This window comes from Pan troglodytes, chromosome 7, assembly GCF_028858775.2.
Source record: "Pan troglodytes isolate AG18354 chromosome 7, NHGRI_mPanTro3-v2.0_pri, whole genome shotgun sequence".
Lineage (NCBI taxonomy): Eukaryota > Metazoa > Chordata > Mammalia > Primates > Hominidae > Pan > Pan troglodytes.
The window spans coordinates 144941718-144966610 of NC_072405.2; the positions used below are offsets into that span (position 1 = coordinate 144941718).

The 24893-nt window shown below is 47.6% G+C and overlaps 1 protein-coding gene across 6 annotated transcripts in view; it reads right to left on the bottom strand.

Annotated features, from left to right (window-relative positions):
* Positions 1 to 24893, bottom strand: part of ZFAT (zinc finger and AT-hook domain containing) — a 236951-nt gene that overhangs the window by 200480 nt on the left and 11578 nt on the right. The window contains exon 1 of one of the 6 annotated variants that reach the window (XM_063817393.1): positions 17063 to 17202. The exons of the other annotated variants lie outside the window; for them this stretch is intronic. The gene's annotated coding sequence lies outside the window, so the exon portion shown is untranslated. Of the gene's footprint in view, positions 1 to 17062; positions 17203 to 24893 lie in introns of those variants that run through there. 6 annotated transcript variants of the gene reach the window in all.

Consider the following 24893-nt stretch of genomic DNA (forward strand, 5'->3'; position numbering starts at 1 on the left):
CATTCTACTATAAAGACACATTCACACATATGTTTATTACAGCACTGTTCACAATAGCAAAGACTTGGAACCAACCCAAATGCCCACCAATGATAGACTGGATAAAGAAAATGTGGCACATACACACTATGGAATACTATACAGCCATAAAAAAAGGATGAGTTCATGTCCTTTGCAGGGACACAGATGAAGCTGGAAACCATCATTCTCAGCAAACTAACACAAGAACAGAAAACCAAACACTGCATGTTCTCACTCATAAACGGGAGCTGAACAATGAGAACACATGGACACAGGGAAGGGAACATTACACACTGGGGCCTGTGGGGGGTTGGGGGTCGGGGAGGGGGAGGGATAGCATTAGGAGAAATACCTAATGTAGATGACAGGTTGATGGGTGCAGCAAACCACCATGGTACATGTATACCTATGTAACAAACCTGCATGTTCTGTACATGTACCTCTGAACTTAAAGTATAATTCAAAAAAAACAGAAAAAATTAGCCAGGCAAGGTGTTGCATGCCTACAGTCCCAGCTACTTGGGAGGCTGAGGCAGGAGAATCACTTGAACCCTGGAGGCGGAGATTGCAGTGAGCCATGATCGCACCACTGTACTCCAGCCTGGGTGACAGAGCCAGACTCCACCTCAAAAAAAAAAAAAAAAAGAATTTGAAGCAAAGTCACTTGTGGGGAAAGAATGTAAAGAAAGCACTGGATGATAGTTTGGCTAGAGCATAATAATTGGATTTTCTGGCTTTCAAAAATTTGGATTGTAATAAAAAGAAACTTTGTGCTACTTTTACAATTTTCAGTACAAATAAATGTGTGTATTGAGAAACAATAAAATTAACATATTTGAGTACCTTTTTTAAAAAAAATGAGGGATGGTAAAAGGATGTAAATGGTGGGAAGCTTTCTACACTTCACTCACACAGATCAAATGGCAACAAACAGTGCTGCATCTTGACTGCAGGAGTAATGACACAAACCTACACCAATAAAAATGGATTCAAACTATACACAACACACTGCACCGGCACCAATTTCTTGGTTTAATATTGTATGATAGTTAGTTACATAAGATGTAACTATTAGGTTGGGATAATAAAAAAAAAGTTCTAGAGATCAAGGATGGTGATGGTTACATAACAACACTAACGTACCTGATGCCACTAAACTATCTACTGAAAAATGATTAAAATGGTAAATTTTGTGTTTTGTTGTGTATATTTTATATTTATTTTAAAAATGTAAACCACTTTTGGGTAAACTGGGTAAAAGGTATGTGAGACTTCTGTATTATCTTTACAACTTCCTGTGAATCTATAATTATTTCAAAACACACATTTAAAAAAAATAACTGTGGCAAACAAAAAGACTCTGGATCTTCTGGAACAAACAATAATTTTGAGAAGATCATGTACACTGCTAGGTGGCTTATCCATGAGCCCAGTCAATCCCAACTACCCTGGAAGATATGTAAGGCTCAGAAAGGTAGAAGGAGGCAGCTCCCAGAGGCACACCCAGAATGCAGCCCAGTGAATGTGCCCATCTCTGCTGGGAGGGAAGTTTGGGATCTGAAAGGCTGGCTATGGACCCCACACCTTTGCCCAGTACCTTCTATACCAGCTGGTGGGGAGGTTTGGGGTCTGAAGGGCTGGCTGTGGACCCCACACCTCTGCCCAGTACCCTCTACACCAGCTGGTGGGGAGAGGCAGGGTCTGAAGGGCTGGCTTCTGCCACACCTTTACCCACTGCCTTTCATACCACCTGTACTCATTACCTGCAGTGACAGCCTCACCAGCCCAATGCCAGCTTCCCCTTAGCGATGATGCTGCTGACACAGTAGGCACTCCATAAGTGCTAGATGATCTGATTATTACAAAATGATTAACCATTTATCAATGCCCTCAAGAAGACAAAATGCTACATTATGAGACTAGCACATTACTCTGTTTAAAAGCTCTAGATTAAACATCTCGTACTTCTCCTTGATTAGTATAAATCATCCTCCCTGCTTTGTAACTATCTTTTACTTGTATTTATTAACTTTAGAGAGAGTACAACCACCAAAGCTAAGATCCTATTAAATTATCTATCTTATGAGGAGAGGAGTAGGGTGGCAAATTCTTTCTGAGTTATACTTTCGTTTTCTTGTTTTTCATTTGCCCTTAAGTTATTAATTTAATAAGGGCCAGTAGCTTCCCAATAGGAATGGAAATATTTTAACAACATAAAGCCAGATTGCTGTCACATCCAGCGGAATCAATAAAGTCTCATATGTGCAGCTGAGTACAGTTGAAAATATCTTTTTTATATATTCAGGAAGAGACTCAGGTTAGAACAAACATTTTCCTTCCATTTAGCTCATCTTGCAGAACTTTTAATCAGCTGTGAATAAACTATGTCATCAACTTCATTACCGTCATTATACTTAGGGAAAACTTGCTGTAACCAAAACAATGGCATTGAAAGAGGAAGAAGCCGATGAGAAGGGAGGTTAAATTAAACCCTCACCATGAGCTGGCACCAGCAGAGGCTCATACGAGGCTTATTTAATTCTCACAACAATCCTGTGAAATAGGTTTTATTATTGTATTTCCTCAAATCTAAGACAACATCTACCTTAGGGAGCACGGATATTTTACATACCACTAAAAAAGATAAAAACGCTGCCAAATAAACTCAGAGACACTAGTTTCTCACCACACCAACTGTAAGCTGCCTCCTGATCTTAGAGATGCTAAAATCTAAGTCTGGCTGGGCACGGTGGCTCATGCCTATAATCCCAGCACTTTGGGAGGCTGAGGCAGGCAGATCGCTTGAGCTCAGGAGTTCGAGACCACCTAAGGGACATGGCAAAACCTGTCTCTATCAAAAATACAAAAAATTAGCCGGGTGTGGTGGTGCCTGCCTGTGGTCACAGCTACTGGGGAGGCTGAGGTGAGAGGATTGCTTGAGCCTGGAAGGCGGAGGTTGCAGTGAGCAGAGATTGTGCCACTGCACTCCATTGTGGGTGACAGAGTGAGACTCCATCTCAAAAATAAAATAAAATGAAATTAAATTAAAAAGTCTTTGAATCAATGAAGTTCAGAAACATTTCCATATAACTGGGCAGGCTGGATGTGAGCTGGGGAGAGAGCCTGGCTCCCAACCTCGGCTCCCTCCCCTGTAAGGCCCTTTTTCCCCACTCTGCACACCGTACACACTCAGGCTGTAAGCCTGGCTTCTGAGCTCACTTCTATGCCAGCACAACAACCCTACTTTCAAGGGAGAGGAGATGAACATTTCCTGAGTACCAGAGGCTTTCGCACTCCCTCTCACATTTGATCTGGACAAGCTGGGTTGCTGCTAGCCCTTAAGGCACCTCTGTGAGAACTGGACAAACGCACCCTTCCTTAAGACACTAGCACCCCCTGTCAGAAAATGGTCATAACATATTGAGTTTGTTGGAATAATACACTTTGCAGCCATTTGTAGAAAACTCATAATAAACATACAAATTCACTATGTGAAATGAGCCCCCTTAGAAGTGGCTCCCTTGGGGGCATGGAGGATACAAAAACAAAAGAAGAAGTGGCTCCTTTGTGCAGTGTGTAACCTGCACAGCTGTACACAGTAGCTCTGCTAATGTGTCAGACACAAAGATATGATTATCCCACGTTACAGATGAGAAAGCTATAACTTGCCTAAGAATCAAATACAGGCCTGTATGGTTCCACAGCTACTTGATGAATCACAAGGAGCTTAAAAATTAGGTAGGAAAGCAGGTTGTATGTGTGCGCATCTACATATGAGCATACTAACCACAGGCCACAGAAGCACGTGCGGAGAAGGCAGAGATCCCTGTGGCTGGAGCACCTGGAAGAGGTTTGTCAGAAAAGGGGAAGTTGAAGTGCTCCAGGAGGTGGCCAGACAGCTGGAGGAAGGAAAGGAGAAGGGAGTGGAAGCCACGCAGCCAGTGGGGGCAGAACCAAGAGCGTTGCCTGCTGGAAGAGTGGAAAGAGGACAGGTTAAAGGCAGGGCAGGCACACTGAGAGCTGTGGCGGCTCCACCAAGAGCCCCCCCACAGACCAGTACCTGGCCAGGAAATGGATGCAAGAAGCTCCTGCCCTGCAAGCAGGAGGCCCATCCTGGAGGTCTGGAGACAGGGGGTGGGGCACTTAGAAAGCCTGCTCTGTCTGATGGGGTAGCTGCCTCCCAGGTCTAGTCAATGGAGGCCCAAATATTGAATTTGTAGTTGGAATCCCCTGATTTTTAAGCACTGGCCATCAAATAAGATTTTTCTGGGAAAGAAAAAAAAGAAAAGAAAAAAACCTCTGCAGCCCCTGCAGACCAAACTAAGCAAATCTGCAGGTTAGGTCTGGCCTGCGGGTTGCCAATTTGCAATTTCTGATAAAAAGCTTTCCACTTGGGTGACTAGGGGAAAGCTGTTAACTTACAGGGGAAAAGCCAAGGAAACTGGTCTGAAAGAAACAGAGACACACAGACCACAAGAAAGAGAGAGTACAGGGACATTGAAAGGGACAGAGGAGACGACCCAGCACCTTCTGCCCATCCACCCAGCTCCCTAAGACCCCATACCAGTGCCTGGCTTGGGTAAGTGGATGACAATTAGTGTGATTTTTCTAGTTTGGAGATTTTCTCTGAGTTTTTCACATCTTACACAACAGGAATTACATGTGTAATCCAAGAAAAATTAAATTTAAAAAAACACTTACATGGGTGTTAGAAATAAAGGGATAGCAAGTGACAAAATAATAAGATCTCCATCTTACAGGAGGAAGACTTACTGATCCCCAGACAGCTTGGGCCTCAGACATGTCAACTTGTCTTGGTCAGGACCAAACACTCATTCAAGACTGAGATCAAGGCCAGGGCTGCCCACACCATAGGGACACGCCAGCTCTAGACACAGCTGCTGGGTTCCTGGTATTTCTCCTTGACGTTGATTAGATGTTTGACAGGACAGGGTAGGGATATGTCTTACACTTCTCCCTTCCTTTATGTAATAAAGGTATGTTTGATTGATAAAATGACCCAAAAAATAAAAGAAGACAGGAAACTAGTTTAACCAGTAGCAAGATAGATTTAGATGACGTGGGGAAAAGGCATTCTTGGCACAAAAGTTTCATTCATTGCAACGAGAAACTTGGTAAGTGTGGCAGGTGTGGGCAGCCTGGCCTCAAAGTGCCAGATTCCAGAACTGCAAATGTGGGGGCTGGGTGCGAGGAGTGCCCAGGTGAGCAGACAGCCCACCAGGATTAGAGGAGGCCAGGCAGGAAAAGGCACAGGAGCTCCCAGAGCTGGTGTTCTAGGAGTTTCCACGTGTCAGCCATGGGAAGGAGAGGAAGACATCAAGACTTCATGGCACGAAGTGGCACCCCCACCCTCCCCTGCCCCAGCCACCAGCTGCAATGAGGTGTTTACGCTGCCTCCTGTTGGTCACACAGACGTTCCTATTAGTGACCACACTGGACCCTCCCTGCTGTCCTGTGAAACAGCCCAGTACATGGTGTCATCCCCATCACCACCACCACCGTCACCATCCCCTTTTTACAGAGGAGAAACCTGGGGCTCAGGTTAGTGAGCTGCCAAAGAGCCCCCAGTCAGATAAATTAAAAAGCCAGAACTTAACCAAGACCCACCAAGTCGACCACCACATCTGCCCACCCACCTGGTACCTAGCCTTGCTACAGGAAATCGCTTGTTATTTCCTGTAATGCTCCCAGTGAGCAATACTGCGAGGAATGCAAGTCTTGGTCTCCCCAGCCCACAGCCAGCGTCATGGTTAGAGGGACATTTCAGATGATTAATTACAACTAAGAAAAGTAGCTACATGGAGAAGGGGACTCTGCTGTGTTTGTTATAATTTACTACAGCAATTCATTTCGGGGAGCAACAGCTGGAAAATAACAGTATGCCAGATGTAAGTGATACCAACCCACTCCAGACCACATACTTAATGAGCATGCCCACTGCACAGGTTGGCAGCAGGTCCAGAACCAGGGAACAGCGGACCACCAGGTAAGAGGCAGACAGTCTTTTAGCAAAACAACACCGGGAGTTACTGTCAGGCAGAAAGCACAGACCTTCATCAACGGGAGGGCGACATATACGTGCTAACATCACCCTCCAGTGGCCCACCAGGGCACTACATCTGACTAGGCCATAATTTTAAAAAACATGGCTAGTATTTACTGATTGCCTAACTCTTGGCTGGTGCCTTCCCCGTCACCCCACTTAACTTTCACATTAACCCAGTAAGTGAGGGGCTGCTGTTCCCATCTTAAGACGAGTTAAGTGGGCCAGGTAGGGGATTACAAGGTGATACCGCAGGTGGGCACACAGCAGGGCTACAACCCAAACACACATCCTTGGCCCAGGACCGGACCCCGCTGCCCTTCCTAGGTGGAGTCGCTGCTGCTGCTGGTCCCCAGAGGGGGTGCAGCTGCCCTGACAGCTCAGGTGCCCTGGCCAGCCCCAGCAGGTAACTCAGACCAACTCTGACCACAGATTGGCCGCCACCTGGCCAATTCTCAACCTGAGTAAGTTATTTTCAACTCTTATGGGGCTTTCCCGTGTATGCCCACATTTCTATGTGACAGAAATGACACGGAGAGGAATAAGCCTAACCCAGGGTCCAGGTGGCATGCTTCCACTGACATGGCTACAAGGAAGGCACAACCACCCTGCCCTGAGTCCTGGTTATCCTGGGTTGGGGGCTGGGACCAGAGACTTCTGGGGTGCAGGGGAGTTCTGCTTCCAGATGTGATACTGGTTACTCACTGGTTATGCAGTGAGTTCAGCTTGTGAACATTCACTAAGCTGTTTATCCTATGCATATTTCTCTACATGTATGTTACACGTTAATCTAAGAAAATGTGAACAGCAAATTTTAAAGGAAAAGATATAGGAAAAAAAAACGATATTCTGATTCACAAGTGAACCTCTCATTTAAAACAACATAGATCGGAACACTATTTTGGCCCTCGTAGCTGTGTGACCCTGCGCACACACACTTGGCCTCTCTGAGCTTCAGTTTCCTTCTGCACAGGGCTGCAGAGAGGACGGCAGGACATCACGAAGACGATGTGCCTAGCTTAGTGCCTGGCCCCTCAGAGGCACCATTCTACATGAAGCATCATGAGGGGTACCCGCCTTGTCAGAAGCCCAGGCCTCCCAGCTCCTAAGTGGCTCTCACACTTCCAATGGATGGATTCTGCATACGTCTCTGAATTTCTTTATCCCTCATTGTCTCTTCTCAAAGAAGAGCAGCCCAAATTAATAGTGGCCTTGGAGTGTTTGAAAGTGGAACCTAGTCTTCAAGCCCTATGCAGAGGCTAACGTGCAGAGAGACAGAGACAGCATCTTCAACCAAAGCAAGGGTGTGGGGCAGACCCACCAGCACCCACCTCCCCTCCACCCTGCAGGGACACAATATGAACCAACCCTCCTGCCTCCTGCTGCTCCCCTGCCCATAAATCATCTCCAAGGTGCCTCCCTTCCAGCTCTGATGCTCAGTGGGCTGAAGCTCCAATAAATGCACACCACTAATTTGTGAAATGATTATCATGCATCTCATAAAATGCTGATGAACATGCCAACTCCCATAGCTCACACAGTTAACGTGTTTATTAAAGGCAAGAGAGAAATCCCGTGGGTGTTTCTTTGCTGAAGCTGGATTAACAAAATAAAATGAGAAATACTCAGCATCAGCTATAATTAAGGCTGGGCCAACAGTTGCATTATAATTTTATGCATACACATCTCTTCCATGTTGAAACTTGGCATAAATTCTTTTAAGTTATTTTTAAGCACTCTCAAAATGAGAGCCCCTGGGCAATGGAATATATTCACATTTAACACAATAATCATAGCTTTAAAATGTGGCCCTCAGGAAAGCACCACAAATCATTTTACATAAACAGGAACAGCCCCCCACCCCGAGAGCAGATGTGTGGGAAGCGCTGAGGGTACAGGAACACCCCCTGTCCCGCTGCAGACCCTGGACAGGACAGCTCCCCATTTGCAAACTGACGAGGTGGCCCTGAAGAGCCGCCTACCCACAGCTCTCAAGTGATGCCTCTAAGTAACCAAGTCTCTGTGGTCATTTCCACATCAAAAGTAAAAGGAGCAAAATCCTCTCCCATTTTCTAGCGTATTGGGGAGAAATAGCAATGCCCATCACCACCGCACATCCAGGTTGACAGCTGTTGGTCTGTGTTGCTTTAGTGTATTTCTGTTCCTCCGTGGGGCGGGCCTGCCTCTCGTCTTGTTTCTGAAGTAAAGGGCTGCCTGAAAGCCAGCCTCAGCGCTGAGCTCGGCTCAGAAGCCCTGGTTCAAACCCCATGGCATCAGCCACTTCAGTGTGACTGGAGCCACCTTTCCCTTCCTGAATCTGTAGGGACTCAGCTCAAAAATGGAGATAACCACAGCTGCCCTGGTAAGACTGATGGGCGGTGGGGGGGATCTTGTGGTGGGGGTGTTATGTAGGGGAATACTGGGAAAAGGGCTTTGTAGACTGCTAAAGATGGTGTCGATGCTGAAGAGAACAGAGAATTTTTTAAATCCAGAAACGTTCAGCCAGACAGCTAAAGCTACCTACTGGGTCCCTAGTTGCTTCTGCTGTCCTTTAACACACATCTATACAAATACACATACACACACATAAAACATACACATGCGCACACATGCACCCGCAAAACCTGTGTACATACACAAATGCACATACAGCACACATGCGCACACAAACATACACACACTTTCTTCAGGGAAACCAAAGACACAGGCAATTCAGAAGCTTTTTGAGAGACAATATAAACAACACAGCAACAATAATGACAGAAAGTGGAAATCAGGGATCCAAATCCCAAGAACTGAGAAAAGAAAGAGCCACGAGAAAGGGGAGAAGGAAGGTGGAGGAAACAAAAGGAAGAAAAGGAGCCAGGACTTGGGTTTCCAGAGTTTGAGCCACAGCAGGTGCTTGGAGGAGCTGTCAGGAGCCCTGGGAGGGAGCAGGGAATTGTCACCCAGTTCCAGCTCTGGAAAGACAACACTCGTTCAGGGTCCCACACACGCCACCTTCGATCAGGAGCCCTGGGAGGGAGCAGGGAATTGTCACCCAGTTCCAGCTCTGGAAAGACAACACTCGTTCAGGGTCCCACACATGCCACCTTCGACCTCCACTCTCTCTCTCAGGGGCCTCAAATTCTACCCGCATTTTCTATCCCATCGCATCCTCAACCCATCAAGAGAAGGAAGAGACCAAATAAGAGCTTGCTGCAGCCTCAGGGAACCGAGAGCTGCAGGAGGTGGGATTCAACCCATTTGTTCATCAGACATGTCCAGCCATGGTTTCCTCACTCTGCTTCCTGGGGTTTTCAAAATGCAGGAGTTTATTCCAGTGAAGCACCAAGCACAGTGCCTGGCACACAGCAGATGAAGGTGCTGCCTGCCCTTTTCCCTGTTTCTGCAGTTTACTAACATCACACTGAGGTAGAAGGCAGGCAGGATTCAACTCCAGACCTGACTGAAGACTGGCCAGAACTGGGAAGAGGGGCCTAAAGCACCCCTCACTGCCCATCACCATAATACACGCCCACCAGAGCGTAACAGTTTACCACTGCAATGGCAACACCCAAAAGTTACTGCCTTGCCATGGCAATGCCGGAAGTTACCACCCACTTTCTAGCTATTTCTGAATAATCTGCCCCTTAATTAGCACATCATTGAAAGTGGGTATAAATTTGGCTGCAAAGCACTGCTACTCTTGGCGCTCTGCCTACGGGGTAGCCCTGCTCCACAGGAGCGGTAACACTGTCACTGCCTCAATAAAGCTGTTTTCTACTACCACCGGCAGCTCACTCTTGAATTCCCTCCTGAGCGAAGCCAAGAACCTGCCCTGCATCAACACCATGGTGGGTGAGAATTCCTGCCAGACAAAACCCAAGTCCTTAGAAATGCTGACTCTACCCAGCCTCCTTCCCCTAATTCAGGGATGTTTTAATTCAACAAAGATGTGATTCGCATACTACGATAGAGAGCAGAGGGAGCCATGAAAGAGAAAAACAAGTAGAATTTCCAGCAGTCAAGGTATTCAATCTACCAGGTGAAACAGGCTTGAAAACAATATAGAAGGCCGAATTCAGTCAACAGCTACTTTTTTCTTAAAAGGTGCTAGGCACTATTCCTGGAGATGGCCCCCACCAGGGACACCTCCTAGACTGGAGGACACGGACAGATGTGTGACTCTGCACAAGGACACGCACTCCAGCCCAGGCCTGTGAAAGCACAGGGCAAGAGGCTGGATGCTTTGTCCAGGCCAGTGCTGTCCAACAGATACACAGCATGGCCACTGATGTCATTTAAAATTTTCCAGTAGCCATATTAAAATAAAAATAATCAAGAAAAAATAATTTTAATGATGTTTTCTTTAACCCAGTATATCCAAAATAGAATCATTTCACTTATAATCTATTTTCAAAGATCAATGAGAAATTTTAAATTTTGTGTACTAAGTCTTCAACAGCCAGTGTGTTATTTTTCACCTACAGCACACCAAAGTTTGGACTAGGCATGAACCCAGTATTCACATTATTTCCAGAATACCAGGCAACTTTTCCCTGCAGACGAGAGAAATGTAATACACAGGTTCTACTCCCTGACCTCCAGCGGGGTAGGAGAAGGCTTCCACCACCCCCAAACTCTTTGAGATTCAAGAGTTAGGAAAATCGAGACAAAGAATTAGCAGACTTAGAACCTGCAGACCAAGTCCCTGTCCGCACTGTTACAGGAGAGGCAGATGACGGACGAACATTTTCATTTATTATTGTCACAGGTTTAAAAGCTGACTGTGTGCTCAGGGATCCTGAGGTCTTGATCAAGGAGATAAAATAACAGGCTGGGCAGGAACTGGAGGCAGATGTGGAAAACATACAAATTCAATTCCAAATGTCCGCTTTATGAAAGTCTGAGATTGGCCTCAGTTATATTGGGCTCAGTTATATAAAATGTTCTGATTTTCAAATTAAATCCTGAAGAAAGAACTTCCCCTTAGTATTTACATGTGTCTAGGGTCTTTCCAAATTCCAGAATAGAGCTTTAAATTTAAGGAAGGAGAGCCACTGGGAAAAGAAGAATTCTCCAAACCATCCCCTCAACCCATCCCCAGCCTACCAAAATGATCTGACCCATTTTTCCTGGTAACCAAAATATAAAATAAATATTTAATGTATTCTCCAAATATCTGGGCTGTTCAGTTTTTATTAGGAGAAAAAAGCAGAATTCTTTGAATTTATGTGCATTGGCCTCATAATTCAACACTAAATGAATGCCTGACATCTGTCACTCACCATGCTAGGTGCAATCAGAAATGAGGAAGACACAGACTCTCCCCTCCAGGAACATAAATAAGCAATTCCATTTTGTTCATGAGAATAATTTTACATGACTGTGGTGTTATTTATAATCTAGTTTTGTAGACTCTTGCTGTTGGAAAGGACAGAGTGTCCAAGTCCAGCTTCCCAGCCTGTATCCAAACAAGGTCAGAAAGTCCTACCTGGCCCTCCCCTCGATGCAGAGGCATCACTGTGGGCAGCTGCCACCTGTGTTTACATCACTGGGAGCCACAGAAAGGCTGCCCCCCTTTTCCCTCACCATGCTAGGCTAGTACAGCCTCAGGGTGACCCTGGCAAGGCCAGTCCCTCCCATAGCCAAGTGCTGTAAGCATCTGAACAAGCTATCCAGTGGCCCTGGGTCTTCTCTCCTGCAGGCCTGGCATCCTGGCCCTTCAGCCCCACGCTCAGGCGGGGCCTGCACTGTGGTGGTGGCCAGGAGGCCAGTCTCCGCTGCAGCGGGCGCCTCCACAGACAGTGTCTCCCAAGCCACCTGTAGCAGGTCCATTCACACACATGTCCCCTAGGGGGCGATAAAAGACAAACAAGAACTCTGGCCACAGGGCAGCTTGTTCTGGCCTGCAGGCTTGCAATTTTGCAAGGTGAGGAGGACGGGTAAGCAAGCACCTGCTCGCTGGTTTTCAGACTTTATTAATTCAGGAACTTCATTCTTCAAGTCTCAGCTCCATCCTAGCTTTCTCAGAGAGACTTTTCGTAAATCTCCTTCAATATTAATGAGGTCTCTGGTACTCCCTCCTGCTTATTTGCCTTGTAATATGACCACGATTTGTAATCATGTAGTTAATGCTGTGCTTATTGGTTTAACCTGTCTCCCTCAATAGATTGTAAGCTCCAAAATCATCAATATCATTTAATTCAAAATATAGTAAAGTGCTTTAAAAGATCCATGTTAAAGCTATAAAAGATATTTACCTGCATTTCCTTTATCATGAAGACCAGAACATTTCCGGAGTGTTCACTTAAGAAACCCTGAGAATAATCTGAACTAACTGAACCCTCCTGGGTTCAAGCAATTCTCCTGCCTCAGCCTCCCAAGTAGCTGGGATTACAGGCATGCGCCACCACACCTGGCTAATTTTGTATTTTAGTAGAGACAGGGGTTCTCCATGTTGGTCAGGCTGGTCTCGAACTCCCACCTCAGCCTCCCAAAGTGCTGAGATTACAGACGTAAGCCACCGTGCCCGGCCTGAACTAAGTCATTCTTAACGCTCATTTTCTAGAAAAGGAAGATGGTGTGCCAAGGAAGAAAGATCAGGCTCAGGGTGGGAAAGCCCCCAGTCCAATCCCCAGCAGAGGAGAAAACACAACTTCTCTGACTCTCTGACTCTTCATCTATAAAATGGGAATAAATGCAAATCAGAATGGTGATTTGAAGGAAGAGAAACCAGAACCAAGACAAAGCACTGGAAGAAAGACTCTTGCTGAAGGGTTTCAGAATCCAGGTGTCAGCAGGTGCTCCCCAGCCCTACCTCAATGGGGCAAGTCCCTTCAGGGCCATGGCCGCCCAGGACTTCTACTCCTTCCTGGAAACTTACACCCTCAGGCCTCTGCCATTCTCTGTTCATGCCCCACAAACAAAAAGAAGCGAAACTCAGTCCTTTCACTGAAATACGCTCACCTCCAAAATTCACCTAGTCAAAGGATGAAAGTAAATACAATAAACAAGTATGGGTGGAAATCTTAAAACAAAATACAAACAAACAAATGAACAAAACCATACTTTAAATGAATAACCATAATTGCACTGAAATAGGAGACGATCAACCCAAGTAACTTTGGAAGCTGCTGTTTACACCAGATGCCTCAGGCTAAAGAGAAGAAGAGCTCTAATTAAATACTGAACTCTAGGTAGCGGGCTTCTTTTTCACAAAGACATGGTTTCCTGATTCTGAAACTATTTTTAGTATAGTCCAGGACTGAGCAAATAAGTAACTATATTATGGATAGTGAGATCCAGATTTTTCTTTGTCAGAGAAGGGAGTTATCAATATGGAAAGGAGAGAGGATAGAATACACTGTGCTGTTGAATTGCAACTGGAAAAATCCATGTGAACTCAATGATTTTTAAGAGGGAAATACAGATTGTGTAGGTGTGTCTTGAATTTAGATACATGTATGTCTCGTATATGTACATACATACTTCTGTTTCCTAGCTGTGTTTCTGAGAGGGTGGAGAGGCAATGACACCCAGCTCACCTAGTTCCCAGATCTCCGTTTCTAAATGCCACTCTCCACTAAAAGAAAGCAGGTCTCCTTGTAGAAATAGTTGATTCCAGAGCTGGAACAGGGAAAGCAGAAAATGAGCCCAGAATATCTTGTACCAGAAAGTAAGGAAGTCCTCACAAAAGCGGGGGCACGCTGAAGGAATACAAAGGCCCACTTTAACACAACTGGCCAAATATGGGGCAATCTGAGCACCAAATTAAACAATGAGAAAAGATTACAGACCACTGACTAAAATAAGCATTCCTGAGTCTACACAAATATAAATAAAGGAAAAGAGAACGTTCTTCCTTACACAGACAACTAGTAAAACAAAATAGTAACAATGTGAGGTGCGGCTATGTGAATTAGCTGACTGTAATAATCATTTCACAATGCATGCCTGTATCAAAGCATCACATTGTATACCTTACTTACATACAATTTTTGTTAATTATACCTCAATAAAACGGCGCGCGGGGGGTGGGAGAAGACAACTAGTAAATGCGGAAGAAATGACGGAATTAGACACCCATCACGTAGCAGCCATCCTGATGCTAACCAAGTCTGGCAAGAATCATCAATGGGTGCTGAAACTACTGAATGAAGAAAGTCCTTGGAGTGAGGAGTAGCAGGATAAACACACGGTCTCAAATAGCTCACCACAAGGCATTTCATTACAAAGGGGAAATACAGTAACTTTACAGTGAAGAAACCTGACCCTCTCAAATATGTAGCATCACCATCAATGGGACAAATCATGATCACGTGCCTCCTGCTATGGTGTGCTGAGAACGCAGCATTATTTCTGCGTCATTCCTGCCCAGAAATGCAGAATTTAAATCCACTCACGAGGAAGCATTACACACAGCCAAAGGGAGGTGGAGTCTACAAAATAACTGGCCCATACTCCACAAAAATATCAATGTCCTGGAACACAAGGCCAGAGGCAGCGCTCCACATTCAGAGTGAAGAGACATGACGCTGGAACGCGGGGCGCAGCTGAGGTGTCCTTCCGCCATAAATATGACGCTGGAATGAGGCGCGTGGCTGACGTGTCCTTCCGCCATAAAGGGTGTCGCTGGGACAATCAGTGACATCTCAAGAGGAGCGCTACACTGATGCTGTTTCTCACTTTGATAACTGAAATGTGGTTATGTGGGAGAATGTCCTTGTGTTTAGGAAATAAACACCGAAGATACTTAGGAATAGGCAAAGGGGCATCAGCTCTGCAACTTTATCCCAAATGGCTGAGACAGAGGACAAAGCAATGTAGTAAAATACTAACACTCAGGAGACTGAGTGAAGGGCATATGAAAAGTTTTTGTACTACTCTCTCCATTTTTCTGTAAGTATAAATTATGTCATAATAACAGGTTAAATGAGAACAAACCCTACATCCAACATGCCTTCGGTATTTGAGCATCTCAAGGAGAGGTCAACACACAACAGGCTCCATTTAGCCATCCTCCTAGTTCATTTGCCTCTCCTTCCCATCGCTGGATCTTCCCTGCCTCTCTAAAGGCTCCAGAAGCTCCAGATTCATGGTCTTTTACTTGCAGAAACTTCAGCTCTCGTATGTTCCTGTGCCCCCTCCCCATTGGAATCCTCAAATCAAGTTGGCTCAAAGAATAAAAGGTGTCCATGTAACCAAACCCTTTCTCCCTAGAAGACATTCGGAGTATTAAATAGAAAAAGCAATCAAATCCATTACCGTAGTTATCACTATAACTACAATTCCCTAAATGTTGCCTCATTATATATCTAAGGTCTTCATTTTTTAAAGTTGGAAAATTAGTTCTCAAAAGACATCTCCACATTGAAAAAAAACACGAAAATGAAGTCACCTGGGAAAGGGAGGATTCTCATGCCCACAGCAGGATGGTCGCACCGCAAACTGATGGGCCTCAGGGCTTCAGGGGAGGGAGCCAGGCAGGGAGAACCCAGGAGAAGGCAGCGGCCAGAGGAGGACGAACCAACCATGGCCCAGGCTGCAGTGGAGGAGCTCACTCCAGACCCAGGGCAAGGGGGTTGCGTCCACATCCTCCCCGGGAGGCACCCCGGCCAGGAAGGCCCTCGCAGACGCTCTGAGAAGTGAGAAGCCTCGGCTCTGCTCCCAGTAGGGCCCCTGGCCATGCTCTTGAGCAAATCCCACACCCCTTGCTCTCTCCATCTTTGTCTCTGAAAGGCAAGAGCCACTCCCCGGCTGCCAGGCCCAGGCCCTCCGTCTGTAACTAAGGATGCGCCGCCCCCAGGCCCGGCCATCTCCAACCAAGGAGGCGACACCCTCCAGGCCCGGCCATCTTAACCAAGATGGCGCCAGCCCCCAGGCCTGGGCCATCTCTAACAAAGGCGGCACCGCCCCCACCCCCAGGCCCTGCCTGCATCTCTAACCAAGGAAGCACCACCACCCCCAGGCCCAGGCGGCATCTCTAACCAGGAAGGCACTGCCCTCAGGCCCTGCCCGCATCTCTAACCAAGGTGGCGCCACTCCTCAAGCCTGGGCCATCTCTAACAAAGGTGGCACCGCCCCCCCAGGCCCAGGCAGCATCTCTAACCAAGGAGGCGCTGCCCCCAGGCCTTGCCCGCATCTCTAACCAAGGTGGCACCACCCCCTAGGCCTCGGCCATCTCTAACAAAGGCAGCACCGCCCCCCAGGCCCTGCCTGCGTCTCTAATCAAGGAGGCGCCACCCCCAGGCCCTTCCTGCCTCTCTAAACAAGGAGGTACCACCACCCCCAGGCCCAGGCGGCATCTCTAACCAAGGAGGCGCTGCCCCCAGGCCCTACCCGCATCTCTAACCAAGAAGGAGCCCATCCGCAGGCCCAAGTCCCATCTCTAACGAATAAGGTGCCACCCTCTAGACACCCAGGTCTTTAACCAAGGAGGCGCCATCCCCAGGCCCTGCCTGCATCTCTAAACAAGGAGGTACCACCCACCCCCAGGCCCAGGTGGCATCTCTAACCAAGGAGGCACTGCCCCCAGGCCCTACCCGCATCTCTAACCAAGGAGGAGCCCATCCGCAGGCCCAAGTCCCATCTCTAACGAATGAGGTGCCACCCCCCAGATGCCCAAGTCTCTAACCAAGGAGGCGCCACCCCCAGGCTCTGCCTGCGTCTCTAACTAAGGAGGAGCTGCTCCCAAGCCCTGCCCGCATCTCTAACCAAACAGGCACCACCCTAAGGCCCTGACCCCATCTCTAACCAAGGAGGTGCCACCCCCAGGCGCGGGCCATCTCTAAACAAGGAGGCTCCCCAGACCCAGGCCGCATCTCTAGCCAACAAAGGCAGCCCCTGAGTCCCAGGCCACCCTGCAAAGCAGCACAGCGTTCCTGCCAGGAGTTGCTATAGGCGACCAGGAGTGGAGAACAGCTGAGACACCTCTGAAGCCACCCAGGAATCAACAGGAAAGTTCAGAGTGGAAACTCGCATCGGGAGAATTACCTCGTAAACCTCCACCAAGGGCAGCGTAGGAGGGATGCTGGGCGCCTCCGCCGCTTCCCACGGAGCATGCAGAGGTGAGGCCACCGCCTCTCCATCTACACCCTTTCTTCTCAGACTCCTGCACTCTCCCAGGAAGCCCTACCACCCTAGTTATCCCTGGCTGGCGCCACCCACCCGCGCTTCTCTCCAATACAGCCACAGCCCTGCCCAGGTGGGACAGGGCATCCTGCCGCCACAGAGGCTCTGATTGGCCCAGAATGAGCACATGACACCATCCACAGACCAACCAGCACTCCGAGGGGGTGTGGCCTGAGGCTGGTAGCCGCCCCCACCCAGCAGGGGGCCCTCCTAGGTCTCTGGGAGCCCGCTCCAGTCCCAGGAGGCTGCAGGCGAGAAGCGCCCAGCGTCTAGAAGAACTTGGACTCTACGTATCTCTCTCAGGCATATTAAAGGTTCTGAGCTGCCATCAGTCAGGAAACTCATCCAACAATTTTTTTTTTTTTTTGGAGACGAGTCTCGCTGTGTCGCCCAGGCTGGAGTGCAGTGGCGCGATTTCGGCTCACTGCAACCTCCTCCCACCAGGTTCAAGCGATCCTCCCACCTTAGCCTCCAGAGTAGCTGGGATTACAGGTGCCCACCGCCACATCTGGCTAATTGTTTTGGTTTGTTTTTGGTTTGGTTTGGTTTTGAGATGGAGTCTCACTCCGTTGGTCTCGCTCTGTCACCCAGGCTGGAGTGCAGTGGCACGATCTCGGCTTACTGCAACCTCCGCCTCCCTGGTTCAAGCAATTATCCGCCTCGGCCTCCCGAGTACCTGGGATTACGGGCACCCGCCACCATGCCCAGCTAATTTTTGTATTTTTAGTAGAGACAGGGTTTCACTATCTTGGCCAGGCTGGTATTGAACTCCTGACCTTGTGATCCGCCCTCCTCAGCCTCCCAAAGTGCTGGGATTACAGGTGTGAGCCACCGCGCCCACCTTTTTTTGTATTTTTAGTAGAGAAGGGGTTTCACCAGCCTGGCGCAGTGGCTCACGCCTATAATCCCAGCACTTTGGGAGGCCGAGGTGGGCGGATCACGAAATCAGGAGATCCAGACCATCCTGGCTAACACGGTGAAACCCCGTCTCTACTAAAAACACAAAAAATTAGCCGGGCGTGGTAGCGGGCGCCTGTAGTCCCAGCTACTCAGGAGGCTGAGGCAGGAGAATGGCGTGAACCTGGAAGGCGGAGCTTGCAGTGAGCCGAGATCGCGCCACTGCACTCCAGCCTGGGCGACAGAGCAAGACTCCATCTCAAAAAACTAAAAACTAAAAACTTAAAAAAAAAAAGAAAAAGAAGGGGTTTCACTATGTTGGCCAGGCTGATCTCAAATCCCTGGGCTCAAGTGATCCGCCTGCCTCAGCCTCCCAAAGCGCTGGGATTACAGGCGTGAGCCACCGCACCCAGCCAGTACAACAATATTTAACATGCTCAGTGCTGAGCAACAGACCCCTATGTCACATAGTCCCTCCTACCTGCTCAGACTGCACACAGAGCAAACTCCAAAAGCCCTGGGATAAGGGAGCCACCAGGGCCGGTCAGGAACACGCAGAAGGATGACCCAACTGGGGCCAGGTGTGGTGGCTCACGCCTGTAATCCCAGCACTTTGGGAGGCTGAGGTGGGTGGATTACCTGAGGTCAGGAGTTCGAGACCAGCCTGGCCAACACGGCAAAACCCCGTCTCTATTAAACATACAAAAAAAATTAGCTGTGCATGGTGGCAGATGCCTGTAGTCCCAGCTACTCTGGAGGCTGAGGCAGAAGAATTGCTTGAACCCAGGAGGTGGAGCTGAGTGAGCTGAGATCATGCCACTTCACTCCAGCCTGGGTGAAGGAGCGAGACTCCATCTCAAAAAAAAAAAAAAAAAAAAAAAAAAAAAAAAAAGAATGACCTAAATAATAGCAGCAGGAGAAGGAGGCAAGGGAAGGCAGAAGAGATAGAGAGCATGCCCAGAAGAGGCAGCGGGGGAACCTGACAGCACAGGACAGCCAACTATTCAGACACTCCAGTAGTCTTGCTAAAGAATTCTGAACTAAAATAATATGACCAATAATAAAGAATGCCCTGATCAAATCTATGTTCCTTGCATCCAAGAATTCCAAACACCATGCCCCACACAAATCGCTCATGCCCCCTCTTCCCTGGGACATTCTGGTAGAAGCGTCAGACCGTCAGGTGAACCGTCAAAGCCACTGTGTCCCAAAGAGGAACTCTCCTCCCACTCAACAGAACCAGCCTCCCGGACACCCCCAGGGATCCAGGGCACAGCACCCTCCTGGCCACCCTCTCACCTTTGACTCCTCCCCTGGAAGGGCACCAAGAAGCAGTCACCAAATCCCATCAATGTTCCTGCCTACCTGATGTCTAGCCATCAGTTCCCATCACCAAAACTCTTTTCCCAATTCAAGCCCTTCTGTGGGCATTTCTTACATAGTCTTCCCATTAGAGAGCAAAGACCAAAGGAGATTAAAAAGGAAAAGTACAGAATGTTTTTCTTGATTACTTTGTCTTCTAAAAATTTAGAGCAGGAGAAAGAGAAGAAGAGGAGAGTGAGATCAACATTAAAAAGGCAGAATCAAAGCCTGGTGTTCCAGGGCACCTTGCATTTCTGCAACTGTATCTCTATATTCCCACATTTCCCTAAAGTCCAATGATCTTAATCATTGCCCCTCACCCCCTCCCCGCATTGCGTAGGGAACTGAGGATAAAGCCAGGGTCCACACCTGAGAGCAGGTCAAACCCACCACAAGGGCAAACGGCAAACTCTGGCAGGAAAGGGTTAATAACCCCAAAGTATGAAATGCTTCTATCAATCTCTAAGGAACAATAAGGCCCAAAGAGGGAAAGGAACAGAGACATGAAAGCAATGACAATAGAGGAAATAAAAGGAGCTAACCCACAGCCTGCAGGTATAAAGACCTGTGCTTTGGGACCACACTGACCTGGGTGAGTCTGGCTGCACTCCTAGTGAGGAGTGGACTCTGTGCCATGACTCTGCCCTGCTGAGCCCGTTTCCTAATCTGTATAATGGCAATAACAGCATCTGCCTCCCTGGGTCCTCATTAAATTAAATGAGGTAGGGTGGGAAGAGCTGACGGCCCAGGTGCTCAAGAAATGTGATGGAGTCCACTCAGTAGCCTGAAAAGAGCACAGTTTGGTTTGGGATTGGACAGCCCAAAGCTCAAATCCTGGCTGGACCACCTACCAGCATGTGACCAAACCTCTCTGCCCCTCCGTTTATTTGTCTGTAAATCAAAGATAATATCCCAACATGAGAGAACTGCAGTTACGCTGGCAGAGAACGATGGCTGGAGAGCACCTCACACAGCACTGGGACACGGTGGAAGCTATGATTGCAGATAACCTCTCTGGTGGTTAAGAACGTGAGTGCTGGAGCTTCATGCTGTCGGGATGGACAAGGCACCGGGGCAGGAGCCTCGGCTCAGGCAGAAGGCTGGCACGCACCCGTGGGGAGCTAAGTGGCATACAGGCAGTGGGGCCAAGGACAGCTGCAAGTCCTGTGCATTGTCAGGCAGTGATACTCCCCGACAGACTTTCAAAAGCTGCAAGCTGCCTCTGATGGAGTCTTAGGCGCTGAGTTCAACATGGGCTTGCTCAGCAAGAACTCTCAAGATCACCTCAAAAACACTTCCTAAACACCAGCCAGTCCAGTGTGTACCTCACCTGATTTGGTTCTTCAGAGAATAAAATCCTCAGATGACATGTTTAGCTACAATTTTGTAGAAATGGAAATTGAGGCTCAAAGAAGTCACAAGAACTATCACATTGTTGGTCTAAAATGCAAAGCTAGGTCTCCGGGACTCCAAAGCCGGTGCTATTTCCCAGAGCCCACATTTCTGAGGTGGGGGACCCCACAAACACCCAACTCAGCAAGAAGCAAGCCCAAGGAGAGGAGAGAAAGGCAGGCTAGATGGATGGGGAGTTGACCCTGCCTATGGAGGTAGAGACTCAGGACGTGGGCAGGGCCTCACAAGCCAGAGGCTACTGGATGGCTCAGCCAGAGTGCTGGCACCTCCAGCAGGAGAGCGGCCGGCTGAGCACACTCCCCTCCCTCCACCCCAGTGCTCGGCAGCTCAGGCCTGACCCCTGTACAAAGAACGCACACGGACCTGGAAGTTCACTGTCGGACTCCGGGCTGTGATTGCCCCACCTCAGAGGAGCTCTGGCCAGTCCGGGGGGAGGCAGAGGCTGCGTACCTTGTCGGGCTCCCTCATGCTTCCCTGCCTTGCCCCCTGCTGTATCCCCTTGGCCTGGTCACTCTGCTCAAACATCATCCTGTGGCTTTCCTGAGCCCCTCGCCCAGCCCAGGCAGAAGTGACTGGCAGTGACCATGTCACTGATCCCCCTACTCTACCTTGTAGAAGCTTCTGGCACTGCCCAAGCGACCCTTGTACAAGTGAATAAGTTTAAATCGAGAGACAGGGTTGTGTCGCCATCACCACAGTCAAGACACAGACCAGTCCCAAGTGCCCGCACCAAGCTCCCGGTGCCTCTTCAGTCAGTGCCCTCACCCCCCACCCCCACGTAAATGTGTGTTTGTGGTAAATACACATAAAATGTACCATCTTAACTATTTGCAGGTATACAGTTCAGTGGCATTAGATACATTCACATTGTTGTGCAACCATCTCGACCATCCATCACCAGAAATTTTTCATCTTACAAAACCGAAACTCTATGTCCATTAAACACTAACTCCGGATGCCTCCTCCCCCAGCTCCTGGCAACCACCATCCTACATTCTGTCTCTTTGAATTTAACTACTCTAGGAATCTCATGTAAGGGTAATCATTTGGTAATTGTCTTTTTGTGACTATCTTATTTCACTGTGCACAATGGCCTCAAGGTTCATCATGTGGTAGCCCGTGTCAGGTTTCCACCCTTTTTAAGGCTGAATAATACTTTATTCTATGTATACATTACATTTTGCTTAGCCTTTCATCCCTTAGTTTGTTTCCAAGTTTTAGCTATTATGAATAATGCTGTTATGAACATGGGTATACAAATATCTCTTTGAGACTCTGCTTTCAATTTTGGGAAATATATTCCAAGAAGTGAAGTTGCTAAATCACATGGTAATTCTATCTGTAATTTTTTGAGAAATTTCCATACTGTTTTCCACAGCAGCTGCACTATTTTTACATTCCAACAAACAGTGAACAAAGGTTCTAATTTCTCCCATCCTCAAAGTATGTTGCCTTTTGTGTCTGGCTTCTTTAATACGACCTTGAGATTAGTCCAGGTTGTTGCCTGCATCACTTTTTCATCCTTTTTCATTGCCAAGTAGTATTCCTTTGTATGGATATACCACAATTTGTTTAGCTATTCACCAGCTAATGAGCATTTGGGCTGGTTCCAGTTTGGGGCTTGCTATGCTTTCAATGTTCCCTCCAGAAATGCATGTTGAAACTTAATCCCCAATGTGGCACTGCTGAGAGGTGGGGCCTTTAAGATGTGATTGGACCATGATGGCTCTGCTCTCATGAATGAATTAAAGAGTTAATGGATTAATGGGTTATGATGGGAGTAGAACTGGTGGCTTTATAAGAAGAGGAAAAGAGTCCTGATCATAGTACATTAGCAAACTCGGCCCCTTGCCATTGATACCCTGTGCCACCTTGGGACTCTTCAAAAAGTACCCACCCAGCAAGAAGGCCCTCACCAGATGCAGCCCCTTGACCTTGGCCTTCTCAGCCTCCAGAACTATAAGAAATAAATTCCTTTCCTTATAAATTACCCAACTTCAGGTATTCTGTTATAAGCAACAGAAATCAGACTAAGACAGGGCTATTACAAATAAAGCTGCTATGAACATGTGCATACCTGTCTTCAGATAGACATAGGTTTCATTTTTCTTGGAATAAGATTGCTACCTTTTATGGTAAGTTGATATGGCCTGGCTGCATTTCCGCCCAAATTTCATCTTAAATTGTAGCCCCCATAATTCCCACACGTTGTAGGAGGAACCCAATGGGAGATAAATTGAATCTTGGGGACTGTTTCCCCCATACTGTTTTGATGATAGTTAATAAGTCTCATGAGACCTGATGGTTTCATAAGAGGTTTCCCCTTTCACTTGGTTCTCATTCTCTGTTGCCTACCCCCAAGTAAAAAGTGCCTTTTGCCTTCTGCCATGATTGTAAGGCCTCCACAGCCATGTGGAACTGTGAGTCCACTAAATCTCTATTTCTTTTTTTTTTTTTTTTTTTTTTTTTGAGACAGAGTCTCACGCTGTCACCCAGGCTGGAGTACAGTGGTGCGATCTCGGCTCACTGCAAGCTCCGCCTCCCGGGTTCACACCATTCTCCTGCCTCAGCCTCCCGAGTAGCTGGGACTACAGGCGCCCACCACCACGCCCAGCTAATTTCTTGTATTTTTAGTAGAGACAGGGTTTCACCATGTTAGCCAGGATGGTCTCAATCTCCTGACCTCGTGATCCGCCCGCCTCAGCCTCCCAAAGTGCTGGGATTATAGGCGTAAGCCACCGCACCCAGCCTAAACCTCTTTTTCTTTATAAATTACCCAGTCTCGGGTATGTCTTTCTCAGCAGCATGAAAGCAGATTAATATATAAGTGTACCTTCAACATTGTAAGAAGCCAGCAAACTATTTTCCAAAGTAGCTGTACCATTTTGCATTCCTACTAATGATGTATCAAAGTTCCAGCTTCACATCCTTATCAGCACTTGGGATTGTCTTTTTAATTTTCACCATTCTAGTGGGTACGTAGTAGTGTCTCATTGTGCTTTTAATTTGCATTTTCCTAGGAACTAGTGAGATTGAGCATCTTTTCATACATTTATTGACCATTTTTATACATTCTTCTGTTAAAGTATCTTTCAAACCTTTTGCTCATTTTAATTAGTTTTGTCTGCCTTACAGACTATGAGTTCCTTCAGAACAGGTCTCAAGGACCCCTCAATGCCTAATTCCTGGAAGTACCATTCCCATAGAGGATATGTGAGTAGTGCTGTGCGGCCACCTAACGGCTCATGCCTTGGCCATTGCACGCAGCCCAGATAGGGCCTCACACACAGCAGGCACTTCAGAGATGTTTATGGCCACATCAGCAAGCACAGATGGCCAGTAGCACTAGGGAGAGATTGAGTGGGGCTGGACCGCCACAGGGACCAGCCTGAGCTTCTGTATCCTCACTTGGAAAGCAGAGATAATAAGCCCACCTTGCAGAGCTTTTGTGAAGAATAAACTAAAGAATGGGTGTGAAGCACCTGACTGAGCAGGTCTACAGAAATGATAGTTATGACCAGACCCTATCTTATTCCCCTGCAACTGCATGAGGGATTAGATCCAATCCCTCCTCTTGCATTTAATTCTCCCAGATACTATTAAAAGTGATAAAATGTTCAGGGAAAGAAGGTGAAGACTGACAGAGGGAGAATGGAAGGGGAAGAGAGGAGAGGGAAAGAAGGAAAAAACAGATGGTGGAAAAGAGTAAAGTCCCCTGCCATATGCCAGGTATGTTCCCAATCCTCCTCTATGAAAACTCTACGAGCATGCTACCAAATAGGTCTGTGGGGACCATTTTCATGTAATATATAATATAGGAGGCGATGGTGACTCAAGGTACTTGCCAAGGTCCCAGGGCTGTTAGACAGCAGGACCAGGACTTCACCCAGTTCTGCTTCCCCCCAGGGCCCCTTTTCCCTGCATTACCTGAGCCTGGTTCCCTGTGGGGCTCTCTCCCTGAGGAAGGGTCTTCCCAAGATGCTTCCAGGAACCTGGCTAGCCCTGAACAAGCCCCTTGCAC